Genomic DNA, 15564 nt, shown 5'->3' on the forward strand with positions numbered 1-15564 from the left:
TTTGAGAAGAACTCCATGTTAGGAGGCTGTGTTGTGATTGCAGTAATAAGGCAGAGTGTCAATACTGGCCTTTCAGTACATATTTTGTGTATTAACAAGACCTGACATTTTAAATGAGAGAGAGATTGTTTTCTATATTTGGTCCTCATGCTGCTTTAAGGATTGAGAGTTTAAGAAAATAATACCATTCATATACTTACTGTCTATTGTGAGGATTGAGATGGGCCTAGAGTCTGTGGGCAGCTGTAGGCGCTGCCCTTTGGGCAGCATGGTCAGGACAGTGAAGGGTGGGAACATGCATGGTCGGGGGAATGAAGGGAGGAGCTGGGAGTAAACTCGACAGATGAGCACCAGGAAGGTCATGATGTGGCTGTCCTGTTTCTGAAGGAGGGCCCAGGAGTCAATGAGCTGTCTGACATGCTAAGACCCTAGAAAGAAGAGCTAGGCCTAAGAGCAAGAAATTACGGAGACACAAATTTACGCTTAATAGAGGAAAGATGTTTTAGGAATCAGAGATGCCTAAATATAGAAAGTGAGCTTCTCATTACTGCATACAGAGGTTGAACAGTCATTAGTCTGGGAGGTGATGGAGAGGACCACTGCTGGTGGCGCAGTGGTTAAGAATCTGCCTGCCAATGCAGGGGACGTGGGTTCGAGCCCTGGTCTGGGAAGATCCCACACACCGCAGAGCAACTAAGCCCGTGCGCCACAACTACTGAGCCTGTGCTCTGGAGCCCATGAGCCACAACTACTGAGCCCACATGCCACAACTACTGAGCCTGTGAGCCACAACTAGTGAAGCCCACACGCCTAGAGCCCGTGCTCCACAACAAGAGAAGCCACTACAATGAGAAGCCCATGCACTGCAACGAAGAGTAGCCCTCACTCACCTCAACTGGAGAAAGCCCGTGCACAGCAACGAAGACCCAACGCAACCAAAAATAAATAAATAAATAAATTTATTAAAAAATAAAAATAAAAAATAAAATTTAATAGAAATAATTTTATGTTTATAGTACTTGACATTTATTTATTTATTTTTGGTTGCGTTGGGTCTTCGTTGCTGCGCACGGGCTTCTCACTGCGGTGGCTTCTCTTGTTGCGGAGCACAGGCTCTAGGCGCAAGGACTTCAGTAGCTGTGGCACGTGGGCTCAGCAGTTGTGGCTCACGGACTCTAGAGTGCAGGCTCAGTAGTTGTGACACAGGGGCTTAGCTGCTCCGCGACATGTGGGATCTTCCCGGACCAGAGCTCGAACCCGTGTCCCCTGCATTGGCAGGCGGATTCTTAACCACTGCGCCACCAGGGAAGTCCTACTTGACATTTAAAAAGTTGTTTTGGCACAATTGCCTCTTAAAATAGTCTTCAGGGAATTCCCTGGCGGTCCAGTGGTTAAGATGCCACACTTCCACTGCAGGGGGCACGGGTTCGATCCCTGGTCAGGGAACTGAGATCCCACATGCCATGCGGCATGGCCAAAAAAATAGTCTTGAGAGGTAGATAAAAAAACTTCTGACTCAGGTTCAAGATGGTAGATTGAGGACACACAATGGTGAGCAAAACAGATAAAAATGTCTGCGCTTGTGGAGCTCACAATCTAGAAATTACATAGATTTTTTGTTATCCTCGAGACACTGGAAGAACTTAGGGATAGGGCAAAATAAGGTAATGCAGGGGGAAAAAGAAAGGCGATTATAAATGTCAGAAAAAAAGGCAAAAAAACCCAACAGAGGTAATATAATTATAGCATCCTATTGGTTACATAGTAAGCAATATGTAGTCATAAGAATATAAACACTATTTTCAATTTTTAGAAACAATTTGTAGACAAAGCGTAGAAACTCAGTGATGATTGAAGATAGAATGTCAATGTTAAAATTTTTGACAATATAAAAATAAATGTATAGTCAGTGGAATACTTGAATTAGAGGTGGGGAAATGAAATAAAAAGTGGAGAAGTTAATAGTCTAATTCTCATACAAGATTGCTGAGATATTGGCCAGAGTTGATAAAACAAACAAGGGATAGAAGTGTAAGTACATTGTTTAAATGTTCAAATGTAAACAGAAGAAGACATAGATAGATAGATAGATAAACAGGCAAAACAGAGAGGAAGAGAAAAAGGAGAGCATTTATGCGAACTAAATTTTCATTTTTCATACTGTGGAGTCAATAGATTACCTAAAATCTGTAAATCAAGAAATGGAATAATTTCAGAGGCTTACCACCTAAGTAAACAAAAATATAAATGTTTAAAAGAGGTTGCCTTGAGGAAGTGAGTCAGGGGTAGAAAGGATTGGACCAAGAAACCTGTTTTTCATGACACACACGTATATAACATTTCTTTTCTTTTTTAATTTAATTTATTTTATTTTTGGCTGCGTTGGGTCTTCATTGCTGTGCGCCGGCTTCTCATTGCGGTGGCTTCTCTTATTGTGGAGCACAGGCTATAGGCACATGCGCTTCAGTAGTTGTGGCACACAGGCTCAGTAGCTGTGGCTCACAGGCTCTAGAGCGCAGGCTCAGCAGTTGTGGCAAACGGGCTTAGTCGCTCCGCGGCATGTGGGATCTTCCTGGACCAGGGCTCGAACCCATGTCCCCTGCATTGGCAGGCGGATTCTTAACCACTGCGTCACCAGGGAAGCCTAACATTTCTTGACTTAAAAAAAGTGCAACATAATATATTATTTTCATGTTGTTAAAAAAATTAAAATCTATCATACCCACTAAAATAGGTGAAGAAACTTAGGCTCAGAGAGGTGAGGTGACTTTGTTTAGGTCACAACACTAGGAAGAGGAGGGACCAGGAATGGATGTCATATCTCATGACACCAGCTCCTCTGAGCTCTACGGGGCTGCTCCAAATAGCCCCGAGAGCTCCTTTCACTCTGCTTCTATGATTCACCATAAATTCAAGCTGCTATGCCTTTGCACCTGCTCTTTTCTCTGCCTGGGGTGCCCCTCCCAACTTCTTTTGCTGGCATGTGTCTGTTCATTTTTCACGACCCAGTCCTACGTCATTTCCTCCATAACAAGGACTCTTCTCTTGTCCTCCTCTTATACTCTGTCCCTGCCTCTACTGTAATGTTTATTTATGATCCTACTGGATCATAAATATTTGGCTATCCATCCGTCCATCTTTCTGTCTCATTTGCTAGTCTGTGAACCCTTCAAGGCAGAGGTCTGTGTCTGATTCAACACTGTACCCCAGCTCCCACCCCAATGCCTGCCACTGGGTCTTCAAAAGTGTTTCCGGAATTTGTGAATGTGTGGAGCACATGTGTCTCTGACTCTAAGATTCTGGGCTGGTGGCCGAGACCCAAACCCTGGCCACAGGCCTGACAGCTGTGGAGGAGGCTGCTTTGTCAGGTTCATACCCATCCCTAAGAGACTCCCCCTCTCCCAGCCTTCGTATTCTGTCACCCTCCTGTTTTATTGTTCTCCGCTCACATCCCAAGGCTTATCTGCAAATCTCCCAAAAGGCATGCTTTAAGAGCCAATTGGAGCCTTCCATCTGGATTGTATTAAATCACTGACAGAGTTCTGTCCCCAAGTCAGCAGGGGCTGGAGGAAGGCTTTGGGGAAGACCTTTTCTCCTTAGAGGAACTAACTCAGAAGAAAAATAATGTGCTGGTGGGAGCTGCCCAAAGTGGTGGGAGCAGGGAGATGAACGGATTGGGCAGCTCTTGTTAGATATGTGTCCCCAGGCATGCTCTCGGCATCTCCGGGCCTCTGTTTTATCACCTGGCTCACAGGAGAGTGATACGTGCTCCAGGCTGGTGGGGATTACAAGAGACGAAGCATGAAGATGTGTCTGGAACAGCACTGGCTCAGAGCGGATGCTCAGTCTATGTGTGAGTCTTCCTTCCTCTCCAGTTCCTTTTTTTCTTTTTCTCTATTTTTGTTTTTACTTTTATCACAGTGATCCACTAACACTGTTTAAGAGGCAAATTCTTCTTTCGTTACAACAAAAACTAGTTTCTTACCCTGTCCTCACTATTTATTTTTCCCCAGAGGCAACCACTTTCGACTCTTTTAAACAATTCTTTCTGTATTTACTTGCATATTTCAAAATAACTTGCTTGTATTGGTACTTTTTGTTTTGTTTTATTTTGTTTGTTTTGTTTTCAGGTTTCATCTTTTTAATCAACTCGGTGAAGGATGTCCTAAATGCTCCATGAAACACAACAGAATATTTTTTTCTTCCAGTATTAAAAAAAATATATATGGGGGAGTTCCCTGGTGGCCTAGTGGTTAGGATTCTGGGCTTTCACCGTTGTGGCCTGGGATCAATCCCTAGCTGGGAAACTGAGATCCCGCAAGCCACGCAGCTCGGCCAAAAAAAAAAACGAAAACAAAAAAACATACACAAATATTTTGAAGAAATTTCTATATAATCAGACAGAGATCGGGAGTATAAAACACCCCTAAGTAATCATGTTCTTGATTTCTTATAGTTAACAGTTGGAAATTGCTTCCTAACCATGATTAAACATTGTGTACAGGTTTTTTAAATGTTCCTAGATACACATTTTTTTTTTTTTTTTTTTAAGAAATTCACGTTCTTTTATTTATTTATTTATTTATTTATGACTGTGTTGAGTCTTCGTTTCTGTGCGAGGGCTTTCTCTAGTTGCGGCAAGTGGGGACCACTCTTCATCGCGGTGCGCAGGCCTCTCACCATCGCGGCCTCTCTTGTTGCGGAGCACAGGCTCCAGACGCGCAGACTCAGTAGCTGTGGCTCACGGGCCCAGTTGCTCCGTGGCATGTGGGATCTTCCCAGACCAGGGCTCGAACCCGTGTCCCCTGCATTGGCAGGCAGATTCTCAACCACTGCGCCACCAGGGAAGCCCTAGATACACATTTTTAAAAACAATCAGTCTGGCCAAACATTTGCCAGAACCAATAATCCTGAGAGCCTGAACTAAAAAACTGGTAAAAAAAAAAAAAAAAAAAAAGGAAAAAATACCCATACTCTACAAATGGCTCAGAATTTGTCTTTAAATGGGAGAAAATTTTTAAAAAACACATGGAGCTTTCTGATAGGTCTTTAACAAACTACCTTGGGAGCTCAATTCAAAAACAGAGGTTGATGTACTAAAACAGATGTCTCAGTGCAGCTCCAAAAATCTTTATAAATACAGCCATTTGGAAGGATGGTCCTGAATCAGAAGAAGTTTTATTCCTTGTGTATCTATATTAGGTGTGCATGCCTCATCTCAGTTGTCATAATTGTCCCTGTAATTTCTTCCTGAGTAGCGGTCATGACCACCCTGGCTTCTGCCGCCACAGTCTCTGGACCTTCCATATCCATATCCTCCAGGTTGATTGTCATACCTGCCATTTCCATAGCCCTGGTCCCCACCACCTCTAGAGTAACTGTGACCACACCCATAGGCCCCAAAGGAACCCCCTCTTGTTCCCCAGGGCTGACTTGCCCACGTGGTCTACACAGATCTGACGACCATCCAGAGACTCTCTGTTCATGGCTCTCGTGGCGTCTGAGGCATGCTCTGGATTGGTGATAGTGATGTAGCCAAAACCCTGGGATCGCTGAGTTTCCCAGCCCTTGACAACAACCACCTCAGAAATAGGTCTGAAGCTGCTGTGGTGGTCTTCCAGAGCCTGCTTATCAGTGTTGAAGTTGTGGGCTCCCACGAAGAGCTTCTCTTCTTCAGAGGACATGGCAGTAAATTTGAGTCCTGGAAATGAAGAAGTAAAAAGGCCAAAGAGACAGTTACCGCCAAGGAGCCGAGAGACTGGGCTCTATTGGTACTTTTTGAATTCATCTACTGAAGGACATCTTGATTGATTCTAGTTTTTGGCAACTATGAGTAAGGTTGCTATAAACATTTGTGTGTAGGTTTTTGTGTGGACATAAGTTTTCAACTCATTTAAGTGAATACCAAGGAGCACCATCTCTGGATTATATGGCAAACCTGCACTTAGCTTTGTAAGAAATTCCAGACTGTCTTCCAAAGTGGCAGTACCATTTTGCATTCCCACCAGCAATAAACGAGAGTTCCGGTTACTCCACATCCTCACCAGCATTTGGTGTTGTCAGTGTTTTGGCTTTTAGATATTCCTGGTATCTCATTATTTTAATTTGTTAATTCCTAATGACATATAATGTTGAGCATCTTTTCATATGTTTATTTGCCATCGCATATCTTCTTTGAGGAGGTATCTGTTCAGATCTTTTGTCTATTTTTTGGTTTATTGGTTGGTTTTCTTATTGTTCAGTATTACGAGTTCTTTGTATATTTTAGATACAAGCCTCTATCAGATGTGTGTTTTGCAAATATTTTCTCCCAGTCTTTGATGTGCTTTTTCCTTCTCTTAAGGTACTGAGCTTTTATTATTATTATATGTTTAACGTCTAATAGCTCATTTTTGTTCTCTGGATGTTCTTTTTAATAGTTCCTTCTTTTTGTTTCATGTATGGAATACATGAATTATGGAATAATTCTTCTCATCTCTCTGAAAATATTCATGATAGTTTTTCCTGAAGTGTTCCTCTCCCTGCAAGCCTCTGTTTCTCCCGAGTTGCTTTTATTTCTTAGTAGAGGCTCTCCCCAAAACAACAGGTGATTCTTGTCTGTCTTCTTGTCTGAGGAAGACACCGAAATCTGACTGTACACTCTGTGTTTGTTTGTGTTTTGGAGGTAGGGGTGTGTGCTTGGTGACTGTGGGCTTCTCTCTAGGGTAATCAAGCCAACATTCTGTTGGAGAGCTTGCCTACCCAGTCCTTGCTGGACCTTGTAAACATGGCTACTAGTAGTTTTGGATTTGAGTGGGGGAAGAAGACTGGCAGTCTCACCATCCAGTAAGTAAACTTCCATTTCATCCTTATTTTTAACACTCTACACCCATCTGTGTCTGCTGTCTTCCTGTCTGGATATCCTTATTTTATCTTCTCCAGATAGTGAAGCTTCAGGCTTCTACTGAGGTGCAGAACAGACAGCCCCCCACCTGTGTAGTGAGGGAGGGAATGGATCTGGGGTTAAACTGCTTCTTAGACTTATTTGGGCATAATACATTGAGTTTATTCCAAAGGAAAATTTTCATTTTCCCCCAGTGTTTTAACAGTCTACAAGAATAACATCTAATGTCTTTTCACCTTATTTGTAGATTTAAATTTTAAAATCAGAAGTGGTGATACTAGACAAGATGTAATTTACACTAATTTCTAATAATCTTCTTTTAATGAGAATTTGATGGAATTATTTTGTCACCTTAAAATGAGATTTTACTAAAATGTATACTTTTCTATCACTTGTTCATCCAAAGATCCAGCTTTTTTACCCTCAGTCTGTACCTATAATGAATGAACTTGAACAAAAACTTCTATCAGAAAGTATTTCTATATATTTTATTTTTAAATTAATTTTTATTGGAGTATAGTTGATTTACAATGTTGTGTTAGTTTCTGCTATACAGCAAAGTGAATCGGTTATACATATACATATATCCACTCTTTTTTAGATTCTATTCCCATATAGGTCATTACAGACTACTGAGTAATGTTCCCTGTGCTATACAGTAGGTTCTTATTAGTTATCCATTTTATATATAGTAGCGTGTATATGTCAATCCCAATCTCCCAGTTTATCCCTCCTCCTTTCTTTCCCCCTCTATATATTTTAGTTGAGTAGATTCTTCAAGGCGTTCTAGGTTCTAGCTAGCATTATCTAGCATTTATTGTTTCTATGGATTTAAAAAATAAAGTTTCTATTTAGTATTCATGTCTCCTTAGGCTCCTCTTAGGTATGACAATTTCTCAAACTTTTCATGTTTTTTAAAATTATCTTTACAATTTTGAGAAATACTGTTCAGGTACTTCGTAGAATGTCCTTCAACTGGAATTTTTCTGACATTTCTCTAGTGATTAGACTTGGGTTATGTGTTCTTGAGAGAAAGACCACAGAGGCACAGCACCATTCTCAACATATTATATCAAGAGGACATGATACCAACATGGCTTATCACCGATGATATTAACTTTGATCACCTGACTGAAGTACTGATTGTCAGGTTTCTCCCTTCTAAAGTGACTCTTTTCACCAGTTCCCAATACTGTAATCTTCGGAAGGAAGTCACTATGCACAACCCATATTTAAGGACTGGGGTGTTATGTTCTACCTCCTTGAGGGCAGAATATCTACATAAATTACTTGGAATTCTTCTGTACAGGAGATTTGACTAGTCTCCTCTGCTTATTTATTTAATCATTATTTATATCAGTATGGGCATTTATTTTATACTTTGAGTTATAAATCAATACTGCTTTATTTAGTTGCTCAAATTGTTCCAACTTTGGCTGTTAGAAGCTTTTCCAGTTGGTGCCCTTGTCCTTGGACATGCCCTCACTATTGCGTGTGCATTATGTATGTACGAGCACTTTCTTACTTTTCCATCCCTGGCTTGTTTGTATATTTCCTGCCCCAGTTCTAGAACCAGCCATTTTTCCAAGGAGTCCTGGTTCCTTTTATTGGAGAGAGGTATTAGAAACCAAGATCTGGGTGCTGGGTATGTTCATTGATATTGGGATGTTGTAGCTTCTAGGCTTGCTCAGCTGACAGAACAAAAATTGTATGTGTGTACACTAAACCATATATATATACATATCTATGAACAGTTCTATATGTAACCATCTGTATGGTATCTATACTAAGTTAAATGTAAATTCATACTGTTACCTCCACTCTAATCCATTAAGAAGTGGATCATTCTCTTCTTCTTACTTGTTTGTAACCTCCCACTCAAACGGTGAGAAACCAGTCTCCACGCATGTTCCTAATTATTCACTTCCACTGCACATGCATAGCAGGATCAAAACTGTTAACCTGTAAACTCAAGGGAAAGCATTAGAGTGCAACTAGAATATAGTGATTATGTACAGTTTCTTTTGCCTTTAGTCTTGTTTCATTTCCAAAGTGACTTAGGTCAGCAACTTCTCCCCACCACCCTCCCGCCCTGGCCCCTTTCAATCAGGCTCATTTGTACATTTGCAATAGAGTTAGATTGTTTTGTCACGTTATACATTCCATCCTGGGGTCTGATGACCTCCTAAGTGATTTTTTAAAAATTTTGCATATGTTAAGTTTCACTGTGCTATAAATTTCTATGGGTTTTGACAAATGCACCATTACAGTAACATACAAAACAGTTTCAAAGTCCTTAAAAAAATCCCCAGTGGTTTACCAATTCAACCCTCCCCTGCTTCCTGGCAATCACTGGCAATTACTTTCTCTATAGCTTTGCCTTTTTTAGAATGTCATATATTTGGAATCATACAGTATGTAGCCTTTTCAAACTGGCTTCTTCCCCCTAGCAATATGCATTTAAGATTCATCCGTGTGGAAATTCCCTGGAAGTACAGTGGTTAGGACTTCACACTTTCACTGCCGAGGGCCCGGGTTCAATCCCTGGCCTGGGAACTAAGATCCCACAAGCTGCACAGTGTGGCCAAAAAAAAAAAAAAATTCATCCATGTCTTTTCACAGCTTCATAGCTCATTTCTTTTTATCATTGAATAATATTCAATTGTATGGATATACAATTTTGTGTTTGTTTATCCATCCGCCTATAGAAGGGCGTCTTAGTTGCTTCCAGTTTGGGGCAATTATGAATAAAGCTGCTATGAACATTTGTGTGAGGGTTTTTGTGTTGGTGTAAGTTTTCAAATCAGTTGGATAATTAAACAGACTTTTAACCGATCATTCCTCTTTTTGGCTTCACCTTCACACCCACTTCCAGAGGAAAGGGATGTCTTCTGTTTCCAAGCCTTTGAGGGGTTCTGCAATGTAGATCGACTTGCTTCTTGGCTTCCTACCTGCCTGTTTGTGATTCCACTACCTCTGGTCTGCTAAGTCATTTACACTCTCCCGTCAGCTTTCCACCCTGGAAAATTATGTTGCATAATCCCCTCTTCTTGTCTTATTATTTTTGTGGGTTTATATCTTGACACTTTTATTGTCATTTTAGTGGGATGGAGTGAACGCTAATGTCAATGTTCAACCCACCAGTTTCGGCCAGAAGTATTCCCCCTTCTTTTCTCAGAGGCAGAGATTTGCTCTCCCTGGGGATGTAAAGTCAGGGCCGCTGTGACTCCAGTCCTGTGAGAAGACCCTCTGCTCCCAAACTCTCTCTCAGCGCCCGTCCAGTCAGGGCCTCAATCCCAACCCCCTGCCCTTAACGATCCTGACCTCAGGGCTTTGAAGGCCCGAACCTGTCGGGAAGGGAGGAGAATTGGCTCAACATTCTGAGCTGGAGGCCTCAGAGCAAGGTCATGTGTGGATATGGCTCTGCCTGGGAAGATGACACAAATGGTGGGGCAGGAGGAAAGGGCAAAGAGAGCGAGACCCCATGAACAGACTGGAGCCCAAACATTTTCTAGTCCCTCTTTGGTACGTCCACCCTCACCTCCCTAACAAACAATGTCTTGCAGCAAACCTTCAGGGGGACGTGACAGAGGTGATGAAGCCAACAAAGAAGGGAAGTCAGGGTTACAGTGAAGAAATTACATACTTGGTCATTGAACAGTCACTTCCCTCTGCCCAGCCTCTGATATCCTTTGCCCTGATCTCTTTTCACTCTACCCAGAGTGACTTCTTCCAATGTGATTCCATCCCCTCAGAGCCCTCGCTCACAGCCAGGATCCTAAGGCCTCCCCACGTCATAGCTCCAGCCACGGTCCCCTTCCTGAACTCCAGCTGAGTCGAGATGCCTTGCCCTGGACGTACCACGGCTATCATAGCCATGTATACCCTGTGCCACGCTTTCCCTCTTCCCATCAGAGCCCATCATCTGTTTTGGGTTTCCTAAAGGTTCCTCCAGGTTTCTGGTTCACTTCTATATCTTCTTCTTATTTCTGAAAACTGTGATGTATTTATTTCGTAGCTTTTAAATATCTTTGCAATACTTTTTTAGGTCTTCGGGTGAAGGGCTATGTGACATGAAACTTGAAAGAACAGTTATCTGCTTTGCTGGAGTTCATTTTTGAAGGGTCCCATGGTATTCCTTCAGCCCCGAAACCATCCTAAGGTGGGTAAAAGTCTGCCTTCTTTGGAAAAGGATGTTTCCCAACCTCTTACGAGAGCACAGTTCAGGGTCTCACGAACACTCGGAAGTTTTTCTTACTTTATTTTATCTTTCATTCTTTCTCCTACATCATCTCTTATCTTTCAGAGGGGTTAAGAACAGCTTCTCAGCTCTCTGGTTTCCCTTTTGGAAAATGCACTGGAGGTTTTGTTACCATGGGAAGAATGGGATGAAAATCTGGTTCCTGGGATGACTCCATAGCTATTTAATCAATTACCAGGGGTTTATGCAATGTTCTCACTGTCCCCAGGCCAGTGTCAGTAAAGCTTTACTGCCTACGGGTAGAGCCCAGACGTCTCATCCTGTAATGAAAACCATTCAACATTTGTGGCATTTCCCTTATCTTGGGGCTGAAAAGAGTCAGTAAGGTGAAGACTGTGGGCTCTGCATTCAGACCGCCTGGGTTCCCATCTGACTCTGCCACATACTTACTGTGTGACCTTGGGAAAGTTACTCAACCTCTCTGTGCTTCAGTTTCCTTCTCTGCAAAGTGGTGAGTGATGGTAATACTAGTATGTGCCTCATAGAGTTTTTGAGAAGACTAAATGAATTTACAAGTGAAAAGGGCTCAGAACAGTGCCTGGTGCTGAGAAAGAGCTGTCAGCTACTATTATCACGTCCCTGCATCCCAAGATAGACCCTCTCCAAGCAGTCTGGACAATGCCCTGTTCCCCTCTCCCAGTCTGAACTTCTGTTCACTAGCGTCTTCAAGGGCACAGAATAAATTCTCTTTCTTCTCTCTTCTCTCTTTCTCCTTCTTCTTTTCCTTCTTCTATTATCAATGATACCTATGATTTATTGACCATTTGCTACAGGCTAGCTACTTTTCAAGTGTTAGTTTTTCAGAACTCACAATAACCCTGAAAGGCTCCTATTTTATGGATAAGAAAACTGAGCCTTAGAGAGGAAAAGTAAGTGCCTCATCCACTTAACTGCTAAGTGGCAGAGATGCGAGTTTAACTGCGTCCATCTCCTCCGTCTCCCGGGCAGGTTGCCTCTCCCTGCCTCATTATCAAACATTCATTGTCCATCACCCCAATCTGCAAGGCCATGCTTGAGGTTATCCATGTTGTGAATCACATCACTCACCATGCTTTCAGTTGCAAGTAATAGAAAACCAACTCCAGGCGGCTTAAACTAGAAAGGGAATGTGTTGTTCACAAAAATGAAATGTCTAGAGGGAAGGCAGACTTCAAGCACGGTGGATCCAACAGCTCGCCAGTGCTCCCAGGGACCCACTTTTCATTGTCCTGCCCTGCCTTCTTCCATGTCTTGGTCTCATCCTAACACTGGCTCCCATGTAGCCTCAGGTTGGCTGTCAGCAAACAATCCAGGTGCCTTAAGCTAGGTCCCTTCTCCCACACCCACCCCCGGCCCCAGATCCTGAGATGAGAATGTGAGAATAAGTAGTTTATTTGGGAAGATATCCCAGGAAACACTAGTAGGAAAATGTGAAACTGAGATACAGAAGGGAAATAGTCCATAAAAGGTTATCAAGAAAATTATCTTTGGAAAACTAGAGTGCAATCCTACTGAGGAATTTTGGGAAACCATGTATCAGAGTTATCCCACCAAGTGGACCAGCTACTCTGGCCTGTCCTGGGAGCAGGCAGAGTGGGCTCCAGCAGCCAGAAAAAGCTTCAGGCTGAAAAAAACAGAAATCAAGAGCTGGCAATGGGAAATGGGACAGGAGATATGGGGAGGGCATGGAGTGCACCTGTTACATTGGGCGTGTGCTTCTTCAGTCATGCCCACGGGGACAGGGAGGGATCCTTCCCACAGCCATCACATGGTAGTCCTGGGCTGCCCTCCGGTTTGTCCTGCTGAGGTCCCGTGCCCACGCCTGAACCAAAACCTGTGTCTGGGGGAATACTCTGCCCCGGTTGCCTTCATCTTCAGTTCCTGCCTGCCCAGTAACCCATCACTCTGGCAAGAGATGGGGTCATGCTGATTGGCTGAGGCAAACCAAGGCCTCTTCCCAGGGCTGGGGGTGGGGTCAGTCCCACCAGAACCGCGTGGCAGCTGTTCTGGAATGCTGGGAGAGTGGGAAGGATGCTGGGAAGCAAACGGCAATGTTCATCACAGAAGTATTCCCTAGAACAAAAGGAATGGAATGGAAATAAAGCTTGGAGGAGGAGGAGTACTACAGAAACCTTGAGTTCAGGGCTGGGAGAGGACTTTGAAAGTCACATAGCCTAATCCACCGGCGTGGCTGCAATTCCCTCCTCATCTCTCCTCCGTGGTGACATTCAAGCTCAGCTGGTACACCTCTAACCACAGGCAGCCCACTCACTCACAGAGTGACCCATATTCATTCTCCAGACATCTCCAACCACTAGAAGTCTCTCGTCCCGTCGGGTGGGAATCCTCCTTTCTCTGTCGTCTCTGGTGTTTCCAGGACACATCTGCTGCTTCTGCCTTAAATCTGAGCCCTACAGGGACGTGTAGGCAGTGATTGCATTTCCCTCAAGACTTCCCTGGAGCAAAGTGACCACTTCCAGGTCTCTCACCTCAGAGACGGTGACCACAGAAGGGCTCCAACATCTGGAGTCGGGGGCTGGGGGAGGCCCTGGAGGCAGGCATCTTGGGGCTGGTGGAGCATCAGATGAGTTTCTTTCCTGGAAGCATCGGCCAGTCTCCCGGTCAGCCGCAGTTTACTGCTCAGAAACAAATGGCCTCAGTCACAGGGAGGTGCCCCAGTTCCCTCACGGATGTGTTTATTTGGAGGATGTGGCTTCCCAGACACACACATACTCCGCCTGCCTTCCGCCCCTGCAGCTCCCACAGGAGCTTCAACGTGCCTAGCGACGGCCACATGCCCTGTGACTGTAGTTCCTGAGGTCTGGGCTTCTTCCATCTGGCCGCACACATCCAGGCTCCACACCCAGCCCCGGCCCTGACCCCCCGCACCATCTCAGAGGTCTGCAAAGGGTGAGGCAGTACACGATAATGGGAGGAGTCTGAGCTGGAGTCAGAAGCCCTGCAAGGAATCCTGCTCCACCGGGATGGGTGACTTTGCCTTTCAGAGCCACAGTTTCCCTTATCTGAAAAGCAGGGAAAGGAACTCATTTGCGGAGGTGCTCTTGGCATGTGAAAGTACTGAGCATGTGCTAGGTTCTTACCAGGCATGTGTATTAGGGTGCTTTATTGGTGAAGGCTTCCCTGGATGCTCCTCGGATTGTCAGAATCTGTTGAGATGGTTCCCAATGCCTTGTTCTAGTGACTTTGCAGCTTTGAAGGCACCAGATGATAACTCTTCTATCATGGAAATACTCCTCAACTCCTACCTTCCTCCAAGATGCTCTCACATATTGATCAGATAGGCTAGTGGTCTTATCCTCTCCTAATCTCCAACTTTTATGGACCCTATAGAGGACCTTGTAGTTCTGAATCCCTTCCTCTTCTTGGGAGCCATGCCCACCCCATTCACATGTCTATAGAGGGAGCACCTTGCTGGATTATTACCCATCCTCTGGGTTTCCACTGACCTCAGGACCTTCCCATGACCTAAACTCGACCAAACAGAATTCTTCTCTGAGATTCTTTTTTTATTTTATTTTATTTTATTTTATTTATTTTTGGCTGCTCTGGGTCTTCGCTGCTGCACGCTGGCTTTCTCTAGTTGCGGCGAGTGGGGGCTACTCTTTGTTGCGGTGCACGGACTTCTCACTGTGGTGGCTTCTCTTTGTTGCGGAGCACGGGCTCTAGGCGCGCGAGCTTCAGTAGTTGTGGCATGCGGGCTCAGTAGTTGTGGCTCGTGGGCTCTAGAGCTCAGGCTCAGTGGTTGTGGCGCACGGGCTTAGTTGCTCCGCGGCATGTGGGATCTTCCTGGACCAGGGCTCGAATCTATGTCCCCTGCATTGGCAGGCGAATTCTTAACTACTGTGCCACCAGGGAAGTCCCTTCTCTGAGATTCTTCAGGCTGGAAGCAGACGAATCCTTCCTTCTCCAAGGTGTGTAGCTCTGGAGCTGCTTGCAGCCACATGGAAAACACCAGCTTGCAGTGAGGAAGCAAAGCCGACACACAGAGAGAAACAGAACAAAAGTGATCTTCAGCCCTGTCTGTCCTACTGCGTAGTGCTGCAGACCATCCTTAAGATACAAGAGAAACGGCCCATTTCCCCCAGCCTCTTCTGAGGTACAGCTGATTGGACTGTGGGTGAACATCTTTGACCTGGGGGAATCAATCCAGAAGCTGGATTCAGTCCTATCAGATTGTGTCTCCTAGAATTGGAGCATGTCATGTTGGGGTCGGATATTAGCCAGCACTGAGCTCTTCAGGGGTAGAGCCTTCAGGAGCAGTCATGAGGATTCGTACATAAATAGAGACGAAGAGCATCCCCCGGGGGCTGAGGAGCCTGGAGCAGAGACAGGAGGGAGGCTGGGAGAGTGGCTGCTTTAGTTCCAGACAACTTTCCCTTCTTGTTTTCACACCTTGTGAGTCCTGCACTGCCTGGCCTCA

General features: G+C 44.3%; 1 pseudogene across 1 annotated transcript; it reads right to left on the reverse strand.

The window, feature by feature from the left end:
* Window positions 1–4856: 4856 nt before the first annotated feature.
* LOC309643210 (RNA-binding protein 3 pseudogene) lies at window positions 4857–14977 on the reverse strand (annotated as a pseudogene). The gene has a single exon. The product of its transcript is annotated as an RNA-binding protein 3 pseudogene (transcript).
* Between the last annotated feature and the right edge of the window lie 587 nt (window positions 14978–15564).

This window comes from Balaenoptera physalus (genome assembly GCF_965194825.1).
Source record: "Balaenoptera physalus genome assembly, chromosome: 14".
NCBI classification, from domain to species: Eukaryota; Metazoa; Chordata; class Mammalia; order Artiodactyla; family Balaenopteridae; genus Balaenoptera; species Balaenoptera physalus.